Source organism: Myotis lucifugus, unplaced genomic scaffold (genome assembly GCF_000147115.1).
Source record: "Myotis lucifugus unplaced genomic scaffold, Myoluc2.0 scaffold_27, whole genome shotgun sequence".
NCBI lineage: Eukaryota > Metazoa > Chordata > Mammalia > Chiroptera > Vespertilionidae > Myotis > Myotis lucifugus.
The window spans coordinates 10378673-10405956 of NW_005871075.1; the positions used below are offsets into that span (position 1 = coordinate 10378673).

The window sequence follows — 27284 nt, forward strand, 5'->3', positions numbered from 1 at the left end:
CGGTTTGGCTCAGTGGATAGAGCATTGGCCTGCAGACTCAAGGGTCCCAGGTTTGATTCTGGTCAAGGGCACGTACCTTGGTTGCGGGCACATCCCCAGTGGGAGTGTGCAGGAGGCAGCTGATCGATGTTTCTCTCTCATCGATGTTTCTAACTCTATCCCTCTCCCTTCCTCTCTGTAAAAAATCAAAATATTTAAAAAAAAAAAAGAGAAACACTGTCACATTAAATGTACAAATTGTAAGAGACTTCACATTTTCAGGACATTGAAAATATGTTTGCTTAGAAGGAAAGGAACAACTATAACTTTTTGTTATTTAATTATATAGTAATTTTATATTTTATTTTGCGAATGGTTATATTTTAAAATGTGCAGAAGTATTTCCCAAGATGGGGTCACTGGAATAAAAGTGCTTTAGGATGTTAATTGGTATGTTTTTTAAAGTCTGAAACTATATTGATCCACGAATTTATGAAATGCTATGTTAAACTAAAAAGCATATAGGGGAATTGTTAATCTGCAAATATTCCCAAACTTATTTTGCTACGGACTCGTTTTTTGTCAAGGAATATGCATCAATTTGGGAAACCTTGATATATGGTAATATTTTTATAATATGTTTAAGCCACTGGGATTTTCTTATTTTAGAAATCTTGGAAATAATTCTGAGACATAGAGGCCTACCAAAATTGTGTTATCGTAGGGAATTTAACACATGGCATCTCGATTTAAAGAAACAATGTAGACATTTTAAAAAATAACTATATTTTTTTCTTTCTAACGGCTATGTAATTTATTTGTCATTCTTATGGATTTAAAAGTGCTCTTTTCTGGAAATTTAGGCACTGAGCTGGGAGTCAGATCTGATTTCTAGGCTTTTATTTTTTTTTTACTGCATGACTTTAATCAAATCACATAACCTCATTCACTGAGCCTCCATTTGACATTTGCCTATTGCGTGTAATAACTGCAGACTCAGTCTATCTCACAGAATTGTTGTAAAGATAAATAAGAGAAAAGTAATCTATCTGTGTTTGATAGTTGTGAAGTGTTTAGTGTAAGATTAGGGAAATAATTGTGCCTTAACTAAGCAAATGGAAGATTCTGGTGTTTTCAAACCCAATCTTTTAGACTAATGGCCCTTTATTTGAGGACGGTAGCATTTTTTTATAGCTAAAATGGAATTTGGAGATAATTGTGCCATTCTCTCTTTTTGTCGTGAGGAAGTTGAGGCCACAAGACAGTCTGGCCTTGAGCCTCATAGGAGATCCAGGACCCTGGCCAAGTCTCCTGACACTTGGTCTCATGCCACGCTGGCTTCTAGACCAGTCTAGAAGAGAGAACAATGAGCTACCTGTTCACTCAGATATTCTTGAGTGTCTTCCTCCCAGATATTGTTACTTTTTATGAAATGTTAGTTTTCATTTTAAGGTTCCTGATTTTCTTCTTGTTCAGAACTCTGTTTTGACTTTTATAATATATTTTAGATAAAGTATTAACAAGTGACTGTTCAGCAATAAGAATGTTCTTTTGTGTCCTGTTTTAAAAAAGAAATTTTTGACAAGTTACATGTAATTGAAGTTATGAGGGAAATGATAAACACAAGGCCATGTTGGTCATTTAGGTTACTGTTAGTTATATTGTCACATTTAGGATGCATAGAATTTGTTACTATGCCCCCACCACAACTCCTTTGAATGTTTTGAAGGTAAAATGAGAAAGTTTGTTTCTTTTTGATTGCTTTTGAAAACATAGCCTTTTTTCTTTGCTTCAAGAAGTCACTGAGACAGAAAATAACATTACTTATTTTTGTTGGCCACACTTAAAATAACTGGGAAATAAATGTACTATCATCAGTCAACACAAATTTGCTAAGTACCTTCTACAGAGTCGTTGTGCTAGGTGCTGATGATTTAAAGACATACTGTGGTCTTTTGTCCAAGAGGCCCCACGTGTACTTATTTACTCTTTTATTCTGTTACAATGTGAGATCAAACATTTTTCTGTATTTAAAAATACCTGGTAGAATAATTTTCTCTATTTGTGTTCTTTTCGGCTTCATGTGAGATTTGAATAGAGAAATACTGCAAATAGAAAAAATCTGGATAATTTTAGAGCCCTGAGAATAATATTATGAAAGGTTAAATTGTCTATGCTTTAATAAAAGAAGCAGTTAAAATTATTTTAGTCACTGGAATAGTTTGTTTAAACTGTAGCACACCTAGACAGAAATAAATCTTGTTAAAACAACAGCGTAACTACTGACCTTACTTGCTTTGCCCATTCTGGGTTCCAGAATCTTGACTGCAATAAAAGGTCTACTCGGCACATTTGTAATAATATCTTTAAATGGTTCTTTAACCTGATACTTTATGAAGAAGAAATAAAAAAGATTAGTTACGCATGCCCTGAATTTATAGTCTGAAATGAGAACCCAAACGTTTTATTATATACTGCAGTTAACTAAAGCATGTTTCGATACTACAAACTACAAATGACCTTTTGTGGGATTTGGGTTCAGTCTTCACTTCCTTCTTATAGAGCATCAATTTTCAACTGGTGTACCGTGGCACATTTGGTGTGCGGCAAGAATGTTTAAAACATGCAGTACCTGACTGTTTAATCAGGGGCACTGACCTCTTTTCTTTAGATTGTCAAACAAAAAACTGACAACAGCCACTACAACAATAGCTGTCCAGTGTGAATGAATCAACATTATGCCTATTTTTTTTGTTAGATCGGTATCTTTTTTTGGTGTGTTGCAGAATTTTAGTAGATTGTGTGGTAAATAGTAAATCATATGAAAAAGGTTGAAAGTTGCTGTCATAGAGGAACTTAAACTCTGGGCCACTCTGTGAGATTGGTCTGCATTTTTATTTGATCCTAATAGTTGATTGTTATTTTTGTAAAACACATTAAAGAGTATATAAGAAGACGCTATAATATATACTTTCTAGTCTGTAAATTCCTTGAAGTCAGGACTTTTTAAAAAAACCATCTCCAGAACCTGTATATAACCCTGTTTATACATCCTGGTGTTATAAATAGTTGTTGGATAAATGAATGAATGGTTTATATTTACCTTTATGTGTCACAATCCTCTTTTGTGTCTGATGTCAGTCTTGTTTACAGCTCAAGACTTTTTTTTTTGCTTTAAAGTTTTCCTTACTATCTATGAAGAGCTATTGGTTTTATTTCTGGTTATTTACTGCTTTAAACAAATTATTGTATCACATAATTTTGTTGGTTGCGAACTTGGATAGGGCATAGCAGGCATGTCTAGGGTCTCCGCTGGGATGACCAGGAACTCTGAGGAGTCAGAACAGCTGGGGCCTGGCTGGGCATCTCATTGTCTTTTTCATGTGGCCTCTCCACCTGCTAGATTGGGCTTCCTCAGAATATGGTGGCTTTAAGGTAGTCAGACATAATTAGCAGCTCAGGACTCCAAGATGAAGGGTTGCAGCCTCACACTGAAGTTTCAAGTCTCAGAAGTCCCAGAATATCAATTCTGTCCCAGTCTGTTAGTCTACCTAATCACCAAGGCAGCCCCAGCTTCAAGGGGAGGACACTTATACATCATTTCTCAATGGCAGGAGTAGCAAAGCGTTTATTGCTGTCAGTAGTCTTCCAGGATTTCTGTTCTCTCTGTATTACTTGTGATCTTTATTCACCTTTTTAGGTTGTGATTTATTCTAGGTTGCTTTGCAAAATGTCTACATGTGAGCACCTAGGGGCCAAATGATAGCTTCTCTTTTGCTGTCTCCAGGCTATAGTTGTGGCTTCACTCTTTATCCTAGACCTGACAGAGATCCAGGGGTTGGGGAGGGGTTTAGGTTTCTTTGGGTAGAAACAAGAACTTCTTGATTGGAGGTTCATGCTCAGAATGAATTTTCCCCATAATGCCAGAGTGAATACCTACACCTATATATCTGTATGTGTGTATACATTTGCACCATTTCATAACAGGTAGGCAGGGAAAGTGGTACCTGGAGATCTTTATTTTTATGTAATACTATTAAGAATTTCCCCTCAACCAGGTAGCTCAGTTGGTTTGAGTGTTGTCCTGATACGCCAAGGTTATAGGTTTGATCTCCGGTCAGGCACATGTAAGAATCAACCAATGAATGCATAAATACAGGCAGTCCTCGGGTTACGTCAGACTCAGCGTACGTCGTTTTGTGGTTACGTTGCCATCTCCCATTTATTTATAAAAAAAAAAGTTCTGTAATTTCAACATATGTACATATGTGCTTTATGTTTTTTATTATTTATTTACCATAAGTAAAGGTCAGGAATTGTTATCTTTCTTTTAAATTTTTTTACTGTTTCACTTCATTACTGCTGTGTATGTGCTCCATGTGAGTGACATAGGTACTTATATAGGTGGGTTCCGACTTACGGCCAAAATCATGTTACCTCGCACCATAGGAACGGATCTCTGATGTAACCCGAGGTCCTCCTGTAAGTGGAACAACAAATCTCTCTCTCTTCCTCCCACCCCCCCACTTCCTTCCTCTCTCTCTCTAAAATCAATTTAAAAAAAAAGAATTTTCCCTAAAATCTAGGGAACTAATATAGGATTGCCAAATTGTGAAATTTGTCAAGTCATCACATGAAAAAAAAGTGACCATCTACTACCACAACCATTTCAGAAATTAAAAGGAAAATGTAACCCTGCAAAACAGGAAGTTTATAATGTAATAATAAAGAATACTCCTCAAGTTTAGTAAGGCTTAGCTTTATAGAAAAATAAAACACTACATTTTTTTCTCATTTAGGTTTAAAACTGGAAAAAAACTGTTCTTGAGCTGCACTCAGAGGCACATTTTGGGAACAACTGGTAGGGCCATGTTTTGATTTGCCAGCAGAACTTTTGTTGTTGTTTTTTTAAAATATATTTTATTGATTTCAGAGAGGAAGGGAGAGGGAGAGAGAGATAGAAACATCAATGATGAGAGAATCATTGATCGGCTGCCTCCTGTACACCCACACTGGGGATTGAGCTTGCAACCTGGCCATGTGCCCTTGACTGGAATCGAACCTGGGACCCTTCAGTCCTTAGGCCGATGCCCTATCCACTGAGCCAAACCAGCTAGGGCGCCAGCAGAACTTTTTAAAACAAAAGCCATGCATGATTTTTTAATCCACATTTTATAGCTATATTTATTATGTAAATAATGGGAGAAATAAACTGGTGTAATGGCCCTTATGAAAAACAACCATTTTAGTATATGTTACTAAATTACTTTCCAATGCAGAAAGATTTTCGTTTCATTAGGACCTATAAAACAAAACCAGATTTACTAACTAAATGTAAACAAAACTACCAAATAAGGTTTAAATTAATAGCACTGTGCAGTGTTGTCTGGCTTCAACAGAGTTGCTGTTTACAATCAGCTGAGCTCGGGGTCCACTGAGTTCATATGCTATACAACCGGCTGTGTGAAGATATTGCACAGTCCTCACCCCCATGTTCATTTTCTGGAACTTACGAAAACCTTTGTCCCTCAAGATGTGATATCAGAGGCATGAAAATAATCCTTGTCTCTCCCTAGTTGTAAGTGCAAATGCAAGTCCTGAAATTAAATGTCAATAAGTTATCAGTTATATAACCATCATCCATATGATTTAGCATATTCATATGATAAGTAATTTTAGACTGTCATAAAAATAAAGAATATATATTAGAAGATTTCATGGACATTTCTGTACATTCTTGCTACTCCCAAGTTGAGGAAAAATTCAGCCACATTAGGTTGTTTTCCTAGCTGTCTCCCCCCACCTTAGGTTTTAGAATTGTATATATTTTTAGTGTAATGCCTTGTGTCAGATAGTCATTATTTTGTCACAGCCTTTTAAGTTTTTCCCCTCCATGGTTAGTATTTGCCGGGTATATATTTTACTTTATTAAGAAAGCAGACCTTGCCTTTCAGACTGGTTTAGTGTGAGAAATAATCTGATAACAATATGGAGATCTTCTAATATTTCAGTGTATACATTAGGTTTCAGTAACTGTTGTCATGTTAAAGAGAATAAGGGAAACATTGGGGCAAAAATTTCCTACTTTATTGGGAGAAAAACGGTTAAAATTCTACTCCTAGGATCTTGGGGCCTTTTCTTTGAGGGGGAGCTGATTGGTTGTCAGGTTGGCATGTTCCAGTCTTGGTAGGGAGTCTTTTATCTCTGTTTAAGAAAGATTAAGTTCTTCCCAGGAAGTATTTTTCTTTCCTCCCCGAAATTCTACTGAAGACTATTATTGTGTGAATTTTTTGGCTGAGCACCCTAATTAAAACCCCAGGACTTCTGCAGGCCTGATATTTGAAAATCACTAGTCTAGCAGCAGGCTGCCCTCTTAGTCAAAGGTGGGTGAACCCTTGCCTTTGCCCTTGCCCTTGCCCTCAGGAAGCGCACAGTCTAGAGGGGAAGATATGTTTTAGCATAAGGTAATAATGATAGTGATCGTTGCACACAGTGTGTCCAAATCCTTATTTCCTATTCACCAGTCTCATTCATATCTTTATCATTCCAATGAAACTTCTTAGGAAGGTCACCACAAGTTGTGCTTGCTTGTCAATCAAGTAGAAACAGTTTAATTCTCTTAGCATTGAGCAATGTTGACCACCCTCTCCTCCCAGATTCTACAGGACTTGTCTTTGCTGGTCCTCCTCCTGCCTCTTAGTAATTTCTTCTCATTCTCCCTGGCCAATTCCTTTTCTACATACTTTAAATGTAGGAGTTCCCTAGGGCTTAGTTCCAGACTCTCAGTTCTCCATTCTTTATTACTTCTCCCTAAGAGATCTTAACCATTTCTATAGTTTTAAATGCTATTTTCAGGTTAGTGACTCCAAATTTAGCATCTTTAGTCCTGTACCAGACTTGAGCCTTGGACATGCAATGACACATGTGAGATTAATTTTTCTTCTAGATCTGTTTCTCTGGGCAAGAATACTACTCTTTGGAGAGTTACTGTTTTATGATAGTTGCTTTATTGTATTGGTTCTGTCATTGTAGGCAAGAGACCAAATTGAAAAGAACGGTCATATAAGATCTACGGATTTGATGGATGTTATTTTTCACTATATCATACATATCAATCGTGTATGTGTACCTGTCTGTAGCTTAGGATATTTTAAACTGATGATAAATACTTTTTAAAATGTATTTTAATATGGCTTAGGAATTACTTTTACATTTAGTATAGATGAAAAGTTACTACATTAAATTATAAACCTAAAGTTTTACTCATGATTGATTGTACTGTTTGAAGCATTTTATGAAACTGAATTAAAATAACAAAAGAACATCTTAAGATCGAGCATTTTATGAAACTGAATTAAAATAACAAAAGAACATCTTAAGATCGAGTTTCAATTAATTTTAAGCACCAGGCTTTTTTATTTATCTTAAAAAATTACTGAGTACCTTCTGTATGCCGTATGCTGAGATCTAGCTCTCAACAAATCTGTGAAGATTTCTCTTAGTGAATTAAGTTATGGAAGAATGAATAGTGGGAAAGGGTTTTTAGAAAGTCAGTTAATTAATGAATGAATAGTGGGAAAGGGTTTTTAGAAAGTCAGTTAATTAATGCTTATACGTATGTAATAAGAGCTAATGTTCAGATAGACCTGCCATTCTAAAGGGTCTCGACATGATACTGCTGACTCTCTTAAAAAAGGCTTTTGAAAATGGAAATTACTTGTTAAGGAGTTTCATTAGTTAAGGGTTATTATCTGAAGTGGAGGTAGAACCCTGTAAACAAGAAAGAAAACATAAGCTTATCTGAAGTACATATAGAAGTTAAGCAGTCAATGTAAAGTTATTCTGTGGTCTAGGTGTTATTTTTAGCATCATCAACTTAATAATTGGGAAAGAATTTTTCCTTGCATATGTTGCACACATTCTTTACATGTTATGTACATTATTAAGACTTTTGCAACATCACATTGGGATTTTATTAAAAATATAAGACTACTATATTTTATGATATTTTATGGCATATAAAATATTAAATACATGTAATGTCATGTTCAATAATCTGGAGTAGTTCTCAGAGTTAAGTCTTCAAAGTACGAATTTCTTCTTGATGGTAGATGATTTGAAACATGCTGAATGAAAGGTGCATTTTATGTTTAGTTTTTTTGGGGTTTTTGTGCTTTTGAGCAAAAAGTTGAAAAATAGATTATTTTATTAATCATGCATTATGGGCGTGCACTGTATGCTTGGCTGGAACTGTTGGAAAATCTCAAGTAATTTGAGCCGTACTCCTAGCCTTTTCTTCCTTTCCCCATGTCCTCTTCATTTCTACCAGCCAGTGTGACTGGCTGGATGACTGGGGTGGTGCTGGCTAGAGGACAAGATGACCAATAACAGGAACTCTGTTGGAGCAGGAAGTATGGCAGTCACAGGGCTCCCCTTTGGTTAGTCAACACTTTCCAGTAGCACATGCCATATACTCTGTTCATCCAAAATTAAGTTGTTCCATTTGGCAAGTATTTCAAAAGAAATATATTGATGTATTGGTGATTCTTCCTTTTATTGGTGGCAACTTTGAGAAAATTGTGAGGCTACCTTTGGGTCAGCCAAAAATAATGTTAAGGTTCGATTGCAGTGTCAGCCAGGGGTGGGTGATGTGGGGAATGGAAGCTTTGTTCTTCTTGTTCATACCATACCAAGAACCTCAAGAAGGCAGTTTTCAGGTTGAATCATGTTGGTAAAAAGGATAGCATTATCAGAACAGTGGACTTCCATAACAGTCTGCTGGGTAAGAGCACGTGTGACTCCACAGTCAGATTCTGGGTTAGAATCTGGGCTCTCACACTGCACTAGCTCTGTGTTTTGGACAAAGTACTTCACTTATCAGTGAAGTTTCTGTATCTACAAAATGGAGATGATAGTAGCAGTACTTACCTCATGGGGTTGTTAGAAAGATTGAATTAGGTAATACTTTACAAAGGCCTCTTCCCGGTACACTCACAAAATAAGCATTCAATAAATAGTAGCTAGTGATGTTGGTGGTGGTGGCATTAAACCAAAACAGCAAAAATATGGCCCTCCTCTCATTCTCATAGTCTTGAAGTGCTCTTTTAGCTACTATTCCAGATATTTCATTTTCCTCTCAGCTTATTTTGCCTCTTGTGGCTTTGTTCCTAACCATTCATTTTCAGAAATTAAAAAAAAATAACATAAGGCCTAACGGTTTGGTGCAGTGGATAGAGCGTCAGCCTGCAGACTCAAGGGTCCCAGGTTCGATTCCGGTCAAGGGCATGTACCTTTGTTGCGGGCACATCCCCAGTAGCGGATGTGCAGGAGGCAGCTGATCGATGTTTCTAACTCTCTATCCCTCTCCCTTCCTCTCTGTAAAAAATCAATAAAAATATTTTTTTTTTAAAAAAGAATGTGGCCCAATTAAAAAAAATAACATAAAATATTGAGCATATCTTCTCCTAACCCTCCCCTACCTTTTAAAAAAGCATCAACCTATAGTTTTAATGTTGCCAGCAACTTTTTTATGTGTGATGTAGGCTCAGTCCTGATATTTATTTATTTATTTATTTATTTATTTATTTATTGCCTCAAAGTAATGAGTTACCTGTGCAACCTGCTAGGTGACACTATACTTGGCAAAACCACCGTTTGTTTCTAGAACTACGTTTATTGCTTCGATCCCTTTACTCACACAGTAACCTTAGCTACCACATAGGAAGAAAGAGTAGGGACACGGTGATACATTTTAAAATCTCATTTAAGATTTTTTTAGCATTTAAAAAATTTAGGTATAATTTGCATAACTATGAAATGTACCCATTTTAACTGTATTCAGGGATGGATTTTAGTAAATTTATATAGTTGTGTGTCTAATGTTTCTTATACATCTTTCTTTAGCATCACCACCACCCAGTTTTAGAACAAAATCTGTCGGTCCCCAAGTTCTTTTGTGTCTAATTCCCACTTCTGTTCTGTGACCCAACACACCACCCATCTGTTTTCTATCTGTATAGTTTTACTTTTTTTTAGAAATTAGAAGTAAGTAGAGTCATACAGTATGTAATCTTGGTGTCTGGCTTCTTTCAGTTAACAGTGTTTTTATTCATGTTGTTGCATTATCAGCAATCCATTCTTTTTATTGTTGAGTGGTATTGCATTGTATGAATGTACTACGTTCCAGTTGATGTACGTTTGAATTGTTTCCAGGGTTTGGCTGTTATGAACAAAACTGTCTAGGAACATTCATTACAACTCTGTGTGTGGTCATCTGTCCCCAGAGAAATGAAAACACACCTTAGGGTGAAATTGTTGGATTATGTGATAAGAAATTTCCAAACTGTTTTCCAAAATGGCCATCCTGTTATACTTCCCCGCCAGTGAGGGAGGTGATGTGAGGGTTGTTGTTTCTTCATATCCTTATCATCACTTTAGATATTTTTATGGAATTCCTAGGCTATTTTGTTTGGTTTTAATATCCATTATCCTGATGATTAATGGTATTTAGTACTTTTTTGTGTACTTTCCCCATTGTGTGTATATATATATTTTATTGATTTCAGAGCGAAAGGGAGAGGGAGAGATAGAAACATCAATGATGAGAGACAATCATTGATTGGCTACCTCCTGCACACCCACTACGGGGGGTTGAGTCCACAACCCGGGCATGTGCCCTTGTCCAGAATTGAACCTAGGACCCTTCAGTCCTCAGGCTGATGCTCTATCCATTGAGCCAAACTGGCTAGGGCACCATTATATATCTTCTATGATATATATAAAATATCTTTAAATATTTTGCCCATTTCTAAAAGGTTGAATTGTTTTATTATTGAGTTGTACGAATCTTTCATATATTCTAGATAGACATCCTTCAACAGTTAATTATCTAGCTCTTTATATACTCCAGACACATGTACTTACTTTATCAGATAATTATTTTGCCAATACTTTCTCCCAGTCTGTGACTTGTAGTTTTATTTTTAAAATTGTCTTTTGAAGAGCAAACATCTTAATTTTAATGGAGTTCAAGTTATTTTCTTTTATGGTTGTTCTTTTTATGTTTTTTTCTTTTATATATTTGATGTCATATCTAAAAACTTCTTGCCTAATCCACAATAATTTGTCTTCGAGTACTTTCTTCTACAAGCTTTTTAGTTTGGGTTATTAACTTAGATCTATGATCCTATTTTTAAAAAAATATATTTTATTGATTTTTTTACAGAGAGGAAGGGAGAGGGATAGAGAGTTAGAAACATCGATGAGAGAGAAACATCGATCGGCTGCCTCTTGCACACCCCCCACTGGGATGTGCCCATAACCAAGGTACATGCCCTTGACCGGAATCAAACATGGGACCCTTCAGTCAGAAGGCCGGCACTCTATCCACTGAGCCAAACTGGTTAGGGCTGATCCTATTCATTTTGAGTTAATTTTTGTACCTGGTGAAAGGTAAAGGTCGAGGCTCTTTTTTTCACCTTTCCTCCATATGCATAACCGGTTTTGAGCACCATTTATTGAAGGCTGTCTTTTCCTTATTGAAGTAACTTGCCATCCTTGTTGAATATGAATTGGTATAAATGCATAGCCCCGTTTTTGGACTCTGTTCTCTTCTGTTATTTATCCTTATGCCCCGCCCCCATTGTTTTGATTATTGTAACTATAGTAAGTCTTGAAATCAGGTAACGTCTTTCAACTTTTGATATAGTTTTAAAGTAGCTTCGGTTTAAAAATTTCCCATATTTTTGTGTCTCTCTGGAGGATTATGAGCTGATAAAGGGACGACATCCCATCAAAATCAGTTCTACTTGGGGTTGGTAGGCCTGAAGCTTCCATTTTTCATCGCTTTATTGGGTTACCTGTCTTTACTAGCAGCATTTGATAGGTTCAGACGTGGCAGGATCATAATTATAAAGCCTACTATGTACCAGGTGCTTTATGTAATTATCGCATTTGATACTTCCCAGGTGTTGCAAAGAGGACATCATTATCCTGATTTTATAAATAAGTCCACAGTGTCATTTCCTTAGGTCACTTACCTCAGCTGCTGCTAGTGATGCTATATTCACAGCAGCAGTGTTTACATGATAAAGCTAGAGTTTGAACAAAAACCTGGTCTATCTGATGATGCTTAATCCCGGGCTCTTCCAACTATTCATGCAGAGAGGAGGTATATATCTTTTTAGTACAGTGGAAACAGCCGTAGTCACAGGGGAAAGATGACAGGCATCCCTCCGCCTTTCCTCTGTCTTTGCCAGGCCTGGGGCAGCCCCCTCTTCCTCCCTTGAAATGCATTCCTGAAAGAGCTTTGTGAAAACTGTCAGGACTGGTGGAAGAATAGAGGATGTTAATTTATTATAAAGTTCTTCTCGCCTGTACTACTGTTTTAATGGCTATTATATTCCCTAGTAACTTATAAAATATTTTGTAATTCTATGTTGAAGTATTTTATTAATTTCTTTTGTTTAAAATGTTACTCCAAGATATTATTATATTATACTGTGGAAATTATCCACATCTTCATATGTCTTTTATCTTCATATGTCTCTTCTATATCTTTCTTTAGCATGGGTGCTTTGGTAGTTTTTCCTCATATTAGCATATTAATTAAAAACTCATTTAATAGTACAGATCAAGTAGTAATAATTTAATACCATCATTTCTGCTAATATCACAAGTTTTAGCTCTTGATTGTTGCATGGTGTGATGTCCTTGAGCAAATTAGTTGTTGGTATAGAATTATAATAGGCTTACGTAGGCCAGCATAACGAATACATTAACCCTAGCAGAGCTGGAAAGAATTGATGGCTTCTATTACGTAACATGTTAGTGCACACTACTGACTGCCTGCCACATGAGAATCCATTCGTTTTACTTACTGTGCTAACTTCTTATTTGCATACAGATTTCCTTTTGTTTTTCATGAATCATCTCTGACTAATACCCTAGCTGCATTTCATTACTTATAATGATCTCCAGGCTGATCAGGTCCTGGTGAAAATCAAAATGCACTTTTTCTCTTTCTTCTTTAGACCTATTAGATTATGAAATCAGATGTTTCCAGTGCCCTAGAAAAATGTTAATTTGGATATTAAATTAGCATTAGCTCTTTTCTACTATTATGTTCTATTTATTCTAAATAGTAAAGGGCTCTTATAGAGTTAATACTGTTTTAAGTTTGATAATTAATCAAAGTGTCATTTATTACTGATTGGTGTCGTCTGACAATAAAAAAATCTAGTAGCTCAATTGTAAAAACATTCCTTGCAGCTGTTAAATCTAGTAGCACATAATGGTTAAAAAAGACATACTTCTACTAGTAGCAATCAAACCATTTTTCTCTGGTCCATAAAATACACAAAAATAGTCAACATTAATACACATAAAATAACATAAGCACATATTTGTTGTGTTTGTATTCCTCACTGTGCAGTGAAAAGTGATTCCTGCATAGATCCCAGGAAATGCCCCAGGGCCCTTCCATGTTAAGCTCTTTGTCCTCAAGACACACACCCAGAAGAAACTTGGGGAGAAGCTGCCTTGAGTATTGAAAATGTTCTTCCTTTTCTTGTCCACATTTGTCTTGCAGTTTGTTATGAATGTCTTATATAGGCATCATTTTTATATCATTTTACTCAAGACTTTCATTTTTGAGAAATTATTCAGTCACTTTTTTAAAAGTATTTTTTATTGTTGATAGTGTTACAGATACCTCCCATTCCCCACCCCCCCACCCCGCCTTTACCCCTGACTCTTATTCAGTCACCTTTGAACTTCTTTAAACAATGATGACATAGAGCTTTATTTTAATAATTTCAAACCTTTCAATTCCATATAGGTAAAGCAGAAACCACAGCAAGTGAAGACAACTATGTGAAGTTTACTTATTTATTCAGCAAACATTTACTGCACATTGTGTTATGGTGTGCTGGGCCCTGGGCTAGCCCAGCAGTGCAAGGTGCATGGCGTAGCTCGGCCTCCTCTGCTTCTACCAGAGCCAGTGATGAGTCAGGCAGCTACAGGAAAGTGTAGTAAGTGTGTGGCGGGCTCTCAAGATTGGTAGGGTAGACACCTGATAATTTATGAACTGTGACCTTACTTATTTTATATTATCCTGTGCAAATAGAAGTAATGCAGCAAGTCTACTTCTTGGTTTTACCATGCAGTTTAATGAAAAGGTGTTATTAAATGAGTGTTACTTATATGTTGCTTGTAAAGATCACAAGATTCTACATTTTTTAATTCATGTTTGTTTGTTTATATTACAGATTTCTCTTGGATTTGGCCACAGATTTATAGATCTTCTGCACTGTATACAGGTACAGGTGAGTTAAAATTAAGCCTTTCTGTTGGATTATTTTGATTTTTAAGTAATATTCAGTGTTTAAAAATTATCCTATTTATAGTTTAGCAAAATAATATGTAAATAAAATGAATATGACAACATAAAGAAATTGTTATAAAAATATTGTCTCCATTTCTGTTGTATTATTATGTGTTGAAAATGACATTTGAAGGTAGAACAACCATATCTATTTATCAGTGCTTACTGTGTATATTTGGGAAGATTACATATAAATTTCATAGCCTGGCAAATGTTTATTTTTATATGTAAATAAAAGAATAGCTGCTAGAGATTTTGGCAGCAAATTTCAGTTTTATGGGGTAGATGTTTTAAATTTGATGAGCAGGCTTTTCTAGTTCAACCAGCCTGAAATAGCTTCTCGATCACTCCTTATCACACAATCTCTTTATTTTTGTCATAATATTTTATTATTTATAGTCTCCCCTGCTAGAATATAAGCTCCTTAAACATTGGGACCATTTTTGTCTACTTAAACATGTAGGTATTTAAGAAAGATTCGTATATAGGAAAGACTGAGGAAATATTTGCTAAATAATTATTGGGCAATAAATAGTAGGCATTTATTCATATTCAGTGTCCCTGAGCTCTGTATCTGTAAATACAAACCAGAACTAGTTCCTTATACTTATTTCTAAATGTGAAATTAATTTATATCAGCTACTTAAAGATTATATACTGGTAGCTCTTAAATTGCCTGTGTTGCATATTTTATGTACTCAGATATGCTTAATCAGGGTAGATTTCAGAGGGTAATGCTTCCAATTGTGTATTTATTTTGTCACTATCCTTGAAGCTTCTTTTGATGAAGTAAGGGACAAACCTGAAGCTGGTGTGGGGCCTCCCCACCTCCTTGCTAAATTATGCTGCCATATTAGATATGTTTTGTGATAAGTTATATAAAGAACAATGTGAAGTGGGTCTGAAAATTGGACAGTTTTAATCTCTGAAAACCAAATAAGTTAAGATTTTTCCACTACCTGTCACTGGATATAAAATGTAACTATTGGTTTTCTGTTTTTAGTTTGGGAAATTTTTCTGTCCTCCGTATTGATGCTTGAATTCATTGTGAAAGAAAGCTGTAGGCAGGAGCTGACCATCCTCTTCCTGTGCCCTTGGCAGTTTTCTTTACATGTTCTCGGATATTGGCTTCCTGTCTCGTTTTCTTGTATTTTTTATTTTTTATCTCTTTTGCTTTCTTTAGGCCTTAGTTTCTCCTTCTGCTACCATGGTTTTTTTTTTCATTTATAGAAGTAACTAATTCTGACCTTTAGGGTTTTTGTGTTATTTTTTTAAGTAAAATTTTGGAATTATCCAGCCATTTCTCATTCACACCTAATTTACAATTGCAATTTGCTGAGATTGCTTTGGTAATACTAACAGCAGCAGCTGTAACTTACTGCTCTTCCACTGTGTGCCAGGTATTATGTAAGTGCTTTTCAGTTATCTTCAGAATAGCAGATAAGGAAATTGAAGCTTAGAGAGGTTAAGTGACTTTTCCAAGGTCATATCAAGTAAGTGGCAGTTTGCCACTCCAAAGACCTTGATCTTAACCACCGAGCTCCATTTTCCTTCTAAATAGCCTGGAATATACACATTTTTTTTTTTTTGGTGGCAATAAGTGTAATATAGGAAAACCATATTTATATTTGAGGACTTCAAAATTAATTTAAAAGTCAAACATTATTTTGCTTATATTTCATTAGCAGGCCTCAACTTTTAACCTTTATTTCAAACTGTGAAACATGACGACTCATTTGAAGTTTAATGATGACCAGCACAATTTAAACTTGCACCTGCACTTTCATGTCATACTTACTTTTGCGGGGCAGGCCCATGGCGGAGCCATTGGATTCCTTTCTCCATTGTAAGCGTGGTTTGCCATGAATCGGCATTCCTCCTTTTTTCCTGTGAGCGGGGCACGCCATGAATCAGCATTCTTCATCCCCTGCAGTATCAGAAAGTTTAGGTTACAGTGGCATCTGTGGTTTGTTACACTTTTCCTACAGAAAACAAGTTGTGTGAAATACAGTGACTATATAATTACTTAGAACCCTTATCTTGGAATGTGTAATAATTTATATCTTGGGGAACTTTTTTTAATAATTTAAGAATAAGGTGCCATCGCTTTGAAGTAAAGCAGAATTGCCTCAAAAAGAACTTCAGCTTTCCACATTTAGTTTATTTTCAAGGCTGAGGAGGACATATTACATAAAAATATCTGTTCTTAAACCTATAATATTGCGGACAAAGTATTTTCGAAGGCAGCGTTGTTGAATGCATCTGAAAGTTTTTATTTGAAAATATGATTAACTATACTTCCTCACACTTTCCAAAAGGATTGTATCTATGAGTGTAAATGCAAATTCCAGATTTGAGTATATGGGAAGGGGCTTCTGTAGTTTGAATTAAAAAGAAAAAATTTATTTAACAGACCAAATCATGCTTCTTAATCTATAGCTACATCAGTATTTCCATTCCAGTCTCACATTTTAAGCATTTTTAAAGTTAGCCAATAAACTTTTCTTAGAATTGATAGTCAAAACAGGAGCAAGCGTTAGATAAATGTTTGACAATGTAGCCTTGAAATGTGATTTTTCCCCTTCACTATGGAAAACTGAATTCACCGTGGATTCATATATACTTTGAGTTTATAAGTTTACTTTCTGTACACTGGAAGATTTGGGGTGGAGGAAGAATTGTACACACATACTAGGTAGAGCCCAGCACTAACTTATGCAGAGCGAAGTTCGCCAAAGTACAACAGAGCATAATATACTTCTTGTGATGCTAGTACATTTTGTTGTTATATACTAAATACCAAAAATCATATTAACCATATGAAAGACAGAAGAAATTATGTCTATATTGGACCTGACATGGTTGTAAGTACATTTGAAATGAATATTTGTTGTATTTTGTATTTTGTTTTTTGTTTTTCTTCGGCCGGGTGGGGGGGGGGGCGGCGCATGGCAGCGATGGCAAGGCAGTCCCAGGGCACACCTGCAACAGCAGCAACCCACCGACCCTAAAATAGTTGTTGTATTTTGAATCCCCAGGCGGCTTGATTTGAGCTACAGATCTGAGGCTTTGAGCACTGTCCACTGAAAATCAGTGTTGATCTACTAAAAAATTACAATATTTACATGTCTCTTTTGCTTTAAGCTTTAGGCAAAATCTGCTGACATTTAATTATATTGCTAATTTTTTTCAAATGTCCACATGGTAGGCTCTCATGGGGAAATAACAGATATTTTAACAGTTGGCCAAACCCCCTGTTGTTTAACTCGTCAAACTAGAATCCCAATCCTACTCCCCCTGTGCAGACTTCTCTGCTCTTCGCTGGTGGATGGGCTGCTGGACTCAGAACCAAAGAAGCTTCCTGGTGGGTTGAAATTATCCCCAATGAGTGTTACTGACCCAAAGCCATCAGTTGGAAACTATTTGTATGACAGGCCAGTTTTTAAAGCACTTTTACTATTCTGTTTTCCTCCCTTTTTTATGTACACATTAGTGTAAACAGATTGACCTAGTTTTCACCACAAAGGGAAATATATTCAGCACCATTGACCCTCCTTTCACTTTCCTCCTTCCGTTTACCCTCAAGTCATCCCTTTTTCTTTCTGACTCTCCTTCCTTTGAGAAATGGTATATAATAAAAGCCTAATATGCAAATTGTCCCCTTGGGCGGGAGTTCCACCGACCGGGAGTTCAACCGCTTGCTATGATGTACACTTACCACCAGGGGGCGGCGCAGAACAAAAGAAGGCCCCAGCTGGCAGCTGGGGGAAGGAGGGCCCCAACCAGTAGCCGGAAGGCCCTGATCGGCCCTGATTGCCAGCCAGGCCTAGGGACCCTACCCGTGCACTAATTTCGTGCACTGGGCCTCTAGTATTTATTATATTGTGTTAGCCTATGCTGAAGCTTGTGGGAAATATACAGAATAATTACCAAAAATTATAAACTGGAAGGAGTAGTAATGAAAGTTTTGTTCCGTATTTCCCTTGCTCAGTATTTTTATACTGAAACTTGGCTTTCTGATTTTGAAAGAAAAAAAAATGAGCATTGATTTCTAAATTATACATCTGTTCCTACTAATCTATTTCATACAAGTGGAGATTAAGGCAATAAGAAAAGCTGTCTGTTGTAAATAAATGTTTCCACAGGTACCCACGAGCAGTGATGTTAGTGAGCATAGTGCATTGCTGAACAGTATATCAGAAATATGGGAGAACCTGCTTTTTCTGGTTAATCCAAATTCTGGAACAGCAAAATTTAGATTTACAGACAGCAATAAAAACCACTTTTTAAAATAAAATCTATGAGGATGCTTCTTGGATTATAAAAGTTGAGTTTCAGTTGAGAGCTATTTTTCTTTGAAATCACCATTTGTTTCTTTAATTAGAAGTTTCTAAGTGTGACTTCTCTGTTGGCATAGCTGATATTCTTTGGAAATAATTAAAATGAAAACCATTACCAGTCTATACCTTGTATAGGTCTTCTGAATTAGCGTGTCTTTGAGGAGGTATTGCTGGGACAGAGTGGGCTCTGTCTTCTCAGCCCCATTCTTGTGCTCCGGAGGACAGGTGTATGTGTGCATGGGAGTGTCAAGGGGGCGTGTTTGAACATTAAGAGAATGTGTGTTCTCCTGCTTTCTTGTTAGTGGCCTTTGGATTTCGGTTCAAACTTGTGTATTCGACTCATCTGGATAGTAGAGTTGCTAGCTTTAAGGAGAAGGTCTCTGATGAGCAGAATTTCACATAAGTGACACTATAGAAACTTTAGAAATATATGGCATTTGATCTGGGGTCAATTAGTAGGATTTTTAACTATCCCATTCACTTTCACTCTGGAAGGAAAGTGGCAGAATGTATATGTTATTTTCTAGGCAGGTGTTGAATTTGAGTCTGCTGACCTTGCCAGAATCCCCTTACAGTTAAAATAGCAAATAAAATCAGGCTGTTTCCATTAAACACCTCAGAGTTTATTTTTGAAGTTCAAATCATTTATGTCAGTCTCCACTAGTTTTACAACATCTAGTCGTCAGGGATAAATTAAGCGCTTATTTATAAAATTGTCCATATCTATAAAATTAATTAAGTAGGTTATGCCCCCACCAACCCCTCACCCTCGTCATTCTTTGGCATTAGCATATAGAGGTTTCCATTGGGGCTTGTGTTGCTTCCTTGAGACAGAAAAAATGGGGAGGAAACCAGAGACATTAACAGTAAATTTTGCAAATTGTGACTTTAACCTAATTCCATGCATTAGGTTGTCTAAGCACTGTTTGCTACTTCATGAATGATTCATGGGTGTCTACAATCAATGGAAATGTGTTTTTTTTGGCCTAGTCACAGTTCTGCCTTCACATCCAAAAGAGCAAAGGGAGAGTAAGAAGTATACAGCATTTCATAGTGGCTCTGTGGAATTTGACCATATGCTATAAATGTATGTGGTCCAATTTTGGAGGATCTCTTGAACACATGTCTCCATGAGAGGTTGATTTTTGTGGTGCCGGAGTCTATAGATTTGTTTGCCTTCACTGCTTTTTAAAGTATTGAAAAATACTGAAATGATTTAGAATTCATAGAATTTGAGAAGTTTGATTTTTTTAAACCAACAGTTTTGGCCTTTTTTGTGCCAGTCACATAAATTTCATAAGCGGAAGTCATACTCTTGAAATTTTCTGGCCTCCGCCAAAGGACTGCCCATTTGTTGCCCATCCATGTCAGAGAATTGGAGCAGAATTTTATCGTTCCTCCTGGAGAGGTGAAAAGGACTAAGACACAGGAGTGTGATAGGCCAGCATGCACCTCCGTGGAGAGAGGTGTGGGGAAGCTTGTAAAAGCCCTACCAGTGCCTCGATGAGTACTGAGATGTTTGTCTTTATCTAAAATATAAAAGAATATCTTTTTAAAAAACAGCTATGTCACAGTTACTGAACTGGTGGCTTAAATTAGAACAGACAGAGCAGGGGCCAAAAGGAAACAGTTGATCTTTCAGTTCCTTTCAATTCTTAGTCATTAAAAAAGCTATTTGATCTAGATTTCAAATTCCTTTTATATGGCAGTTTTATTACAGTCCAGAAAATAAACCTCTGTTTTCTAGGTTATAAGATAGAGTTGGAAATAGAAGATAGTTTTGAACTAATGTATTTTGAGAACCATATGGTGGTTACTCAGGCTAGTTATTATATTTGAATAGAACGGAAAACAAAATTCCTTAGACTTGAAACAGATTAGGCTGGTTTCATGTGTCTTATCAATATGCAATAGTAGATTGTGTTTTATTAGCCCAGTGGAACCTAGATTTTAGGTTTTCCTTGAAACTAGATGCTGTGGAACATTTACATTTTCTCTAATGTATAAGTTTAGTGTTTAATGTTGCTACTGCCTCAAAATATCCACAAAGTTTCATAAAATCTTTATTGTCTTAACACGTAAGTTATTACTTCTTTGAACTTGTTCACTGACATATTTATATTATGTGCCAAGGTCAGGTTCATACTTTCTCTTTAAAGTATCTTTTGAAGATATAAAATGATAGCCTTTTGTAAAATACCACTGTTGTCTTTTTAAATTTATTTTTGTTTTAACATATCCTAAATGCCAATGCATATTGCTTTAAACTATAATGTATGCTCACTATATTTACCAATTTCCCATCTTATTTTTTCCACCTTATTTTTAAAAGGAAAATTTTTTTTTAAAATTCTGCTTTTACCATAGTGGCTCATCACTAAAGCTGTTCAGCCCCAGAGCTAAGTGCTGCCTGCAGCGCTGGCCACGGTCCCCACAGACATGCTGGTGGTGGCTGTCCTAGAGTCCCTGGGCTAGGGCTGCCGCATCAGGAGCCGTACACTTACTTCTTCTTGAGCCTTAACCATTTTAGAGACAGAAAAGAAGAGACATTTATGTACTATTTATTTATCCTGATAAATGTGATATCTTTGGCTTGCTGTGCTATTTCTACTTCAGTGCTCCTTTTAATTAAGTCATAGTTTTTACTGAAGTCAAGGGTCCTATTTCCTACTAAGTTTCAAGAGCTGATTGAGAAAGTAATATACCTGGTCATTTGTTCAGATACCACAATGAGGTTTCATGAGGTGGTTAAGGTTTTCACAATGTCTTAAAACTGAGATAAATGTAGGTTAGCTTGAGGGGTAGAGAGAAAAAAGGAAAAACAAACATTTACCATTACTTTTGACAAGACATGGTTCTTGGCCTTTACCTGTGTTGTATCAATTTAAACTTTGACTAAATTCTTTGTGTCAGAATGTGAAGTGAGTTCTGATGGTGTCTAAATCCTCTTTGATTTGAAGTTGAGAATAAACCGCTTTTTGTTTTCAAAGCATTTTATATACTGGGCTATAATGTATATAGTGAAATAAAACTTTGTGTCTTCCAACTCATCTGCTTTTAATTGGATCTTGTAACAATTGCAAAGACATTTTGTGCTGCCTTCTTTCTAGTTAAGTGAAAAAATGATTCTGATCTCAGAAAAGGAGAGTTTTGATTAACTGATCCCATCAGATACTACAAAATCAGCTTTGTCAGAAGAGAGTACTCAAAAGATGTACATCAGGATGTGAAGGAAATTGAGTTAGAAGCATCCTACTTCATTAATTTTTTTTCATTATATAGAGCAACATGTTTTGTTTTGTTGTTTTATTCACAGAACATTTTTAACATTATATAGCTGCCCATCTATGTACATATAACTTTTCTGTGTCAATATGTCATTAAGTATATAAATTTGTTTTATTTAAAATAACATTACTATATTACTAAAGATTGATAATCATGATTATGGGCCAATCAGCAGAGTGGTTTTAATACAGAGACATGAATGTAGAACCAAGTATTATCCACAAAAATCCTGTTTCAATCATAGTACAAATGGAAAGTTCTTAGAACTGAAAGATCATTTATAATTGCTAGTGTGTATATTGTCCTTACCAGGTAATGTTCTAAGTTCTTCTCATAATAATCCACATAATCCTCACACATACACACACACACACACACACACACACAAAAGAAAAAAGGAAAAGAAAGAAAGAGAAAACCTATTATGTAGCTGCTATTATTATCTCATTTTAGAAATGGTGCAAGGAAGGACTGGATGTTCAGCGACTTGCCCAGGGATGTGCACCTCATTTAATTAGCTAGTTAGAGGCAGAATTGGGATTCAGACCCAGTCTGTCATTGGTAATGTTTTGCCTATCAGAGTTTCTTCTCCTAAAACATAAAAGCAGACCACCCCTACATTTAATAATCCTATATAATAAAGAGCTAATATGGAAATGGTTGTCATGCCCTCGCACCCTCGCACTGGGGCTGGGGGACCTGAGGCCATGCCTCCTCCCCCAGCGCCAGGTCTAGGGCCGGGGGACCTGAGGCCGCACCCCCCACGCCAGGGCCAGGGGACCTGAGGCCAGGCCAGGGGACCTGAGATCCCACCCCCTGCGCCGGGGGCCATGTCCCCCACCCTGTGGGGCTTGACAGGGGTGGGGCCGGCCGGGTCTGGGCCTCATGTGATTTCAAGGCGCACCCCAGACTCTGACAGGAGGGAGATTTTCATATACATTTTACTAATTTTCTTTCATCTCTGACACTTCTATTATAGAGAAAGGGCAAATAGCAATATTAAAATATTTCCTCTAATTAATTCCCTTTTAATGTGCACAAATTTCATGCACTGGGCCACTAGTATCAAAATAAAGTTTCAAGCTAACCTAAGTGTGGGTAAGGACATGGCAAGGCTTAGTATTGAGCTTGCCACCCCTCCCTCCCATGAGGGTTGCGGCCCCTTCTCATCTGGGTACCCGCAAAACAAAGCCCATGAAGTTGCTAAATTGTATATCCTATCAGAAGTGACTGTCTGACTGATTGGTTAAACAGGAAAATGCAGGTCACAGAAGTGATGGTAAGCTGTTTTTTACTTCAAACAAGGTTACACGTATAATTCATTCAATGGGATGTGTTCAGATGTTAACATTGGTTATGTTGTTTTGAAGGATGGAAAAGGGGGCTAGCCCACTTTCTTTTTCACTTAAAAGTTTCCCTCTTTAAAAATAATTTTAGGCATTTTACTCAATTAAATCTTTAAAAGACATTTTCTGGAATTCCCATAATAAGAAGTCCTATGACACTTTCACACAAAGAAAAGAAAATGTTCAATTCAAAAGCAAATTTCAGTTTTTATTTAGAAAAAATTATATTTCTACATTTCTGAGAGTGACTAGAGAATTATTTCAATTACTTTTTTAAAAGCTTAATTTATATTGAAAGTACAGTTTCTATTTCATGTTGACTATATTTCAGATAGTCATGACCTAAATTAACAGACATGGCATTTACATTTTACAAAATGTTAAAAAATTAGGCCACCCTCCCTCTCAGATTTTGCCCACTTTTCTTTTTTTTTCTTTCCTTTTTTTTTTTTTTTTAACATCAAGGGAATTACAGCTGCTCTCAAAGCTCTTAAGTCAGTGGTTCACAACCTTGGCTGCACATTAGAATCACCTGGGAATCTTTTTTTTTTTTTTAAACTTACAAATTCATTTTCTTTCTTTTTCTTTTCTTTTCAATATATTTTATTGATTTTTTACAGAGAGGAAGGGAGAGGGATAGAGAGTTAGAAACATCGATGAGAGAGAAACATCGATCAGCTGCCTCCTGCACACCGCCCAGTGGGGATGTGCCCACAACCAAGGTACATACCCTTGACTGGAATCGAACCCGGGACCCTTCAGTCCGCAGGCCAATGCTCTATCCACTGAGCCAAACCAGTTAGGGCTGGGAATCTTTTAAAAATGCTGATTTCTGGGCCTCATCCTCCAGAAATTCTGTTTCTTTGTTATGGGGTGAGGCCACAACATTAGTAACAAAGAAACAGAATTTCCGGAGGTTGAGGCCCAGAGATCAGCATTTTAAAAAGATTTCCAGGTGATTCTAATGTGAAGCCAAGGTTGAGAACCACTGTCTTAAGTGCTTTTAGCTGCTTACAGTTTGGGGTGATAATAATTAACATTATGTACCATAAAAATCAAAAAGAGGTTTTAATTACATTCTCAAATTCACTTCATTCACAGCGTCCAGGGGGTCTGCAGGTAGAGGAGACAAGGTAGGAGTGAAACCTGGAGAAAAGGAGAAAAGGGGCCGGGTTGCTTAATGACATTGAGCTGCTGCCTGCCCCTCAAAGACCACAGCTGAGGGTGACCTGCTCCAGGAGCTGGGCAGCACCAGCAGCTGCAGGGTCTCCAGGTGGGAGTGGAGGCGGGGCCTGGTTGCAGGTGGCCACTCAATTATGTAGCCCATAGTACAGTCATCAGGCAGCCAGATGAGCGCAGATGAGTCCACAAAGTGGAGATGCTGGCCTACAGGGCCATTTTCAAAGCTTGATTGTGGTCGATGCAGAAGCCAGCACCCCGGTGGCCAACCAGAACTGTACCAGCCTCGTGCGATTGTGGGGCCGTGGCTCAGAAGCGTGGATGGGCCAGTTCAGGCTGGGCCAGCCTCTGTAGACATCACGGGTCCATGGAAGGCTTTTAGCAGCTTCAGAAGTGCCCTTGCGTTTACATAGTGGTCATCGTCCTCGTGGCAGAGCCACCTCAGCCCACTGGCCAGGAAAGCATCAAACTCAGCCTCCATGCAGGACAGGGCCGGGTGGCTGTGCTCCGCAGGGGAGTTGGTGACCCGGAGGTGGGGCCCAGGCTCTCTTGTAGGCATTTACCCGGGCATCCGGGCTGTCAGGGAAGACAATGTCTGTTCCCTCATCCTGGAGAGCCACGTTCCGGGTGAAAGCCCTGGGGGGTGCAGATTATCTTGGCTGTGATGAAGACATGCTGCAGCTGCAGCTCCGGGGCAGCGGGCCTGATGGGTTCAGCCGAGGGTCTCCACTACGCTCTTCAGGGACAGACTCAGGTGGTACCGAAGGGGATGAGCCCCATGCATAGAAGGGTGAGGAGGGCTCGTGCCAGGCTCTGGGACCCTAGACAGCTAATGCCCCAATCCCAACTGGACCGGTAGGGGAGGCTGGCCAGGCAGGGGCTCCAGCAAAGGCAAAAGGGGCAAGGGGAGAAGTGGGAATTGGTGCTCTGGACCCAGAGGCCAAGCCCTGGCAGCCCCTCTGTCTCTACCTCCGCCAGCGCTCCACCTGCTCTTGACAACATTCTTTTAAAATACAATGTGGAAATAATATTTTTATGAATCAAAATATAAAGCAGTTTTAAGAAGGAAGCTCTTCTTACAAACCTGCTTTCTTCTTGTTCTTAAAATATATTTTATTTAATCAAATTCTTAATATCAGCTTGGGAGAGAGAAATTATTCCCATTTTATAGATGAAAACACCGAGGCTCATAGGAATTAACCAAAGTCATATAGACAGGTGGGCAGCTCTAGAATTTGAACCTGGGACTATATATTTCCCAAATCTCTTCTCTTTCTAGTATAACATAGGGCTTCCTCTATTGATGAAAATGGCACTTTTTGATTAGGTGAAATCCCTGATTTGTTTTTCATTCTCCAACCAACCGACAGTCTTTTTCCTCTCAGTTTACATTCACTGGAGAGCAGTTCTCTGTCACACAGTAAAGCAGGGATGTGTAAGGTGGACAGAAGCATGTGTGTGGCCTTTGTTCCACCCACGTCTCACAGGGTGGTAAGAGAAATGGCAGATAAACATTAAGTTACATAAATGTAATTACAAAGTAATGTATTATCAAATATAAAAGAATGCATTGTAGCAGGTGCACAGTGTGGGAAGGGGGATGGACACTGGGCCCACTCCTGTCCTGCTCTTGACACTTTTGACCTTGTGGTTATCTTGCTGTGCCGTGTCCTAAGACATCACAAAAGGAATAGCTAGAAACGAAACACAGAAATAAGGATATCTTTTATTGATGAGACTCAAATGGCGCAAAGACAGAAAAATAACTGCTGGTTTCAATTTTAGTTGAAAGTGTCTTGAGAATGTGGGCTGTGAATGGTGGCTACATTCCAAATCTAGTCCAACTATATTGTAAATTTCCCTCCTTGGTGCTTTGTATAATGCATGGGTTTATACAAAGCACTAAGTACATTCTTACTGATTTTAATTTACCTACTCGAGTTTAAGAAGTTATATCTAGTATATTCTCTAACTGAAAACAAGTACCTCTAGTTGATGAAGTATTAAAAGTGGTTAAGTTTGATGATATAAGAAGTATTACAAAAGTATTACAAATGTAAGGATATTATAAGAAGTCTTTTTACAAGTAGTTGCAGGTACATTGAACAGAAAGAATAGAAAAGGTCCAGTTTTATTGAACATCTAAAGTCAGCCCACCGAGAGGCCCTTTTATTCTTGATAACACTTAACTCCAATCTACTCTTCCGCTTCAATTTCCACTTCCCTACCTCCCTACAACATCTGTTCTTCTAGTATGTGGTTTTCTTGTATTGAGATAATTCACATAAAGCACTTAGAACAGTGCCTATCACTTGGGAAATTGTTTTTAAAAATTAGCTTTTATCTTCCTCATTCTCCTCCCTCTCCTCATCATCTGCTTCTAGTCCTCATCTCCAACTCCTGTTCCGAGTCCAGGTTGAACTACATTTCTGAAAATGTTAGGTCTACAACTCAACCGAGCTCCCCCCATTGCCTAGGCCAGGTACTCAACTCCTCTTTTTTCTTTCTCCTGCTATTTCTCATCTATTTTGTTACTTAAACATCTTAACTTATACTGCCAGAGGGTAGAGGCAAAACTTTTTTTCTGAGTAACAACCAAATAATCATCCTTCACACACAAACATGCACACTTGCGCACAGTGAGTACATTAGAAAACCAGACACTGATCACTCTGAATAGTCACTGCACACCAGAAAGATCCCGTCACGTGGCTTCATTATTATACCAGACCCAGAACTGGCTGCTGGCACTGTTATTAGGGATGACAG

The 27284-nt window shown here is 37.4% G+C and overlaps 1 protein-coding gene and 1 pseudogene across 7 annotated transcripts in view; one reads left to right on the forward strand and one right to left on the reverse strand.

Annotated features, from left to right (window-relative positions):
* The window catches only part of NCOA2 (nuclear receptor coactivator 2), a 257444-nt gene that overhangs the window by 81752 nt on the left and 148408 nt on the right, over nt 1-27284 (forward strand). For 5 of the 7 annotated variants that reach the window (XM_023751985.1, XM_023751990.1, XM_006086380.3 and 2 more), the window contains exon 2: nt 14247-14303. The exons of 1 other annotated variant lie outside the window; for it this stretch is intronic. The gene's annotated coding sequence lies outside the window, so the exon portion shown is untranslated. The remainder of the gene's footprint in view (nt 1-14246; nt 14304-27284) is intronic. One more of the 7 variants, XM_023751987.1, reaches the window with a different exon arrangement.
* LOC106696737 lies at nt 24432-26015 on the reverse strand (annotated as a pseudogene).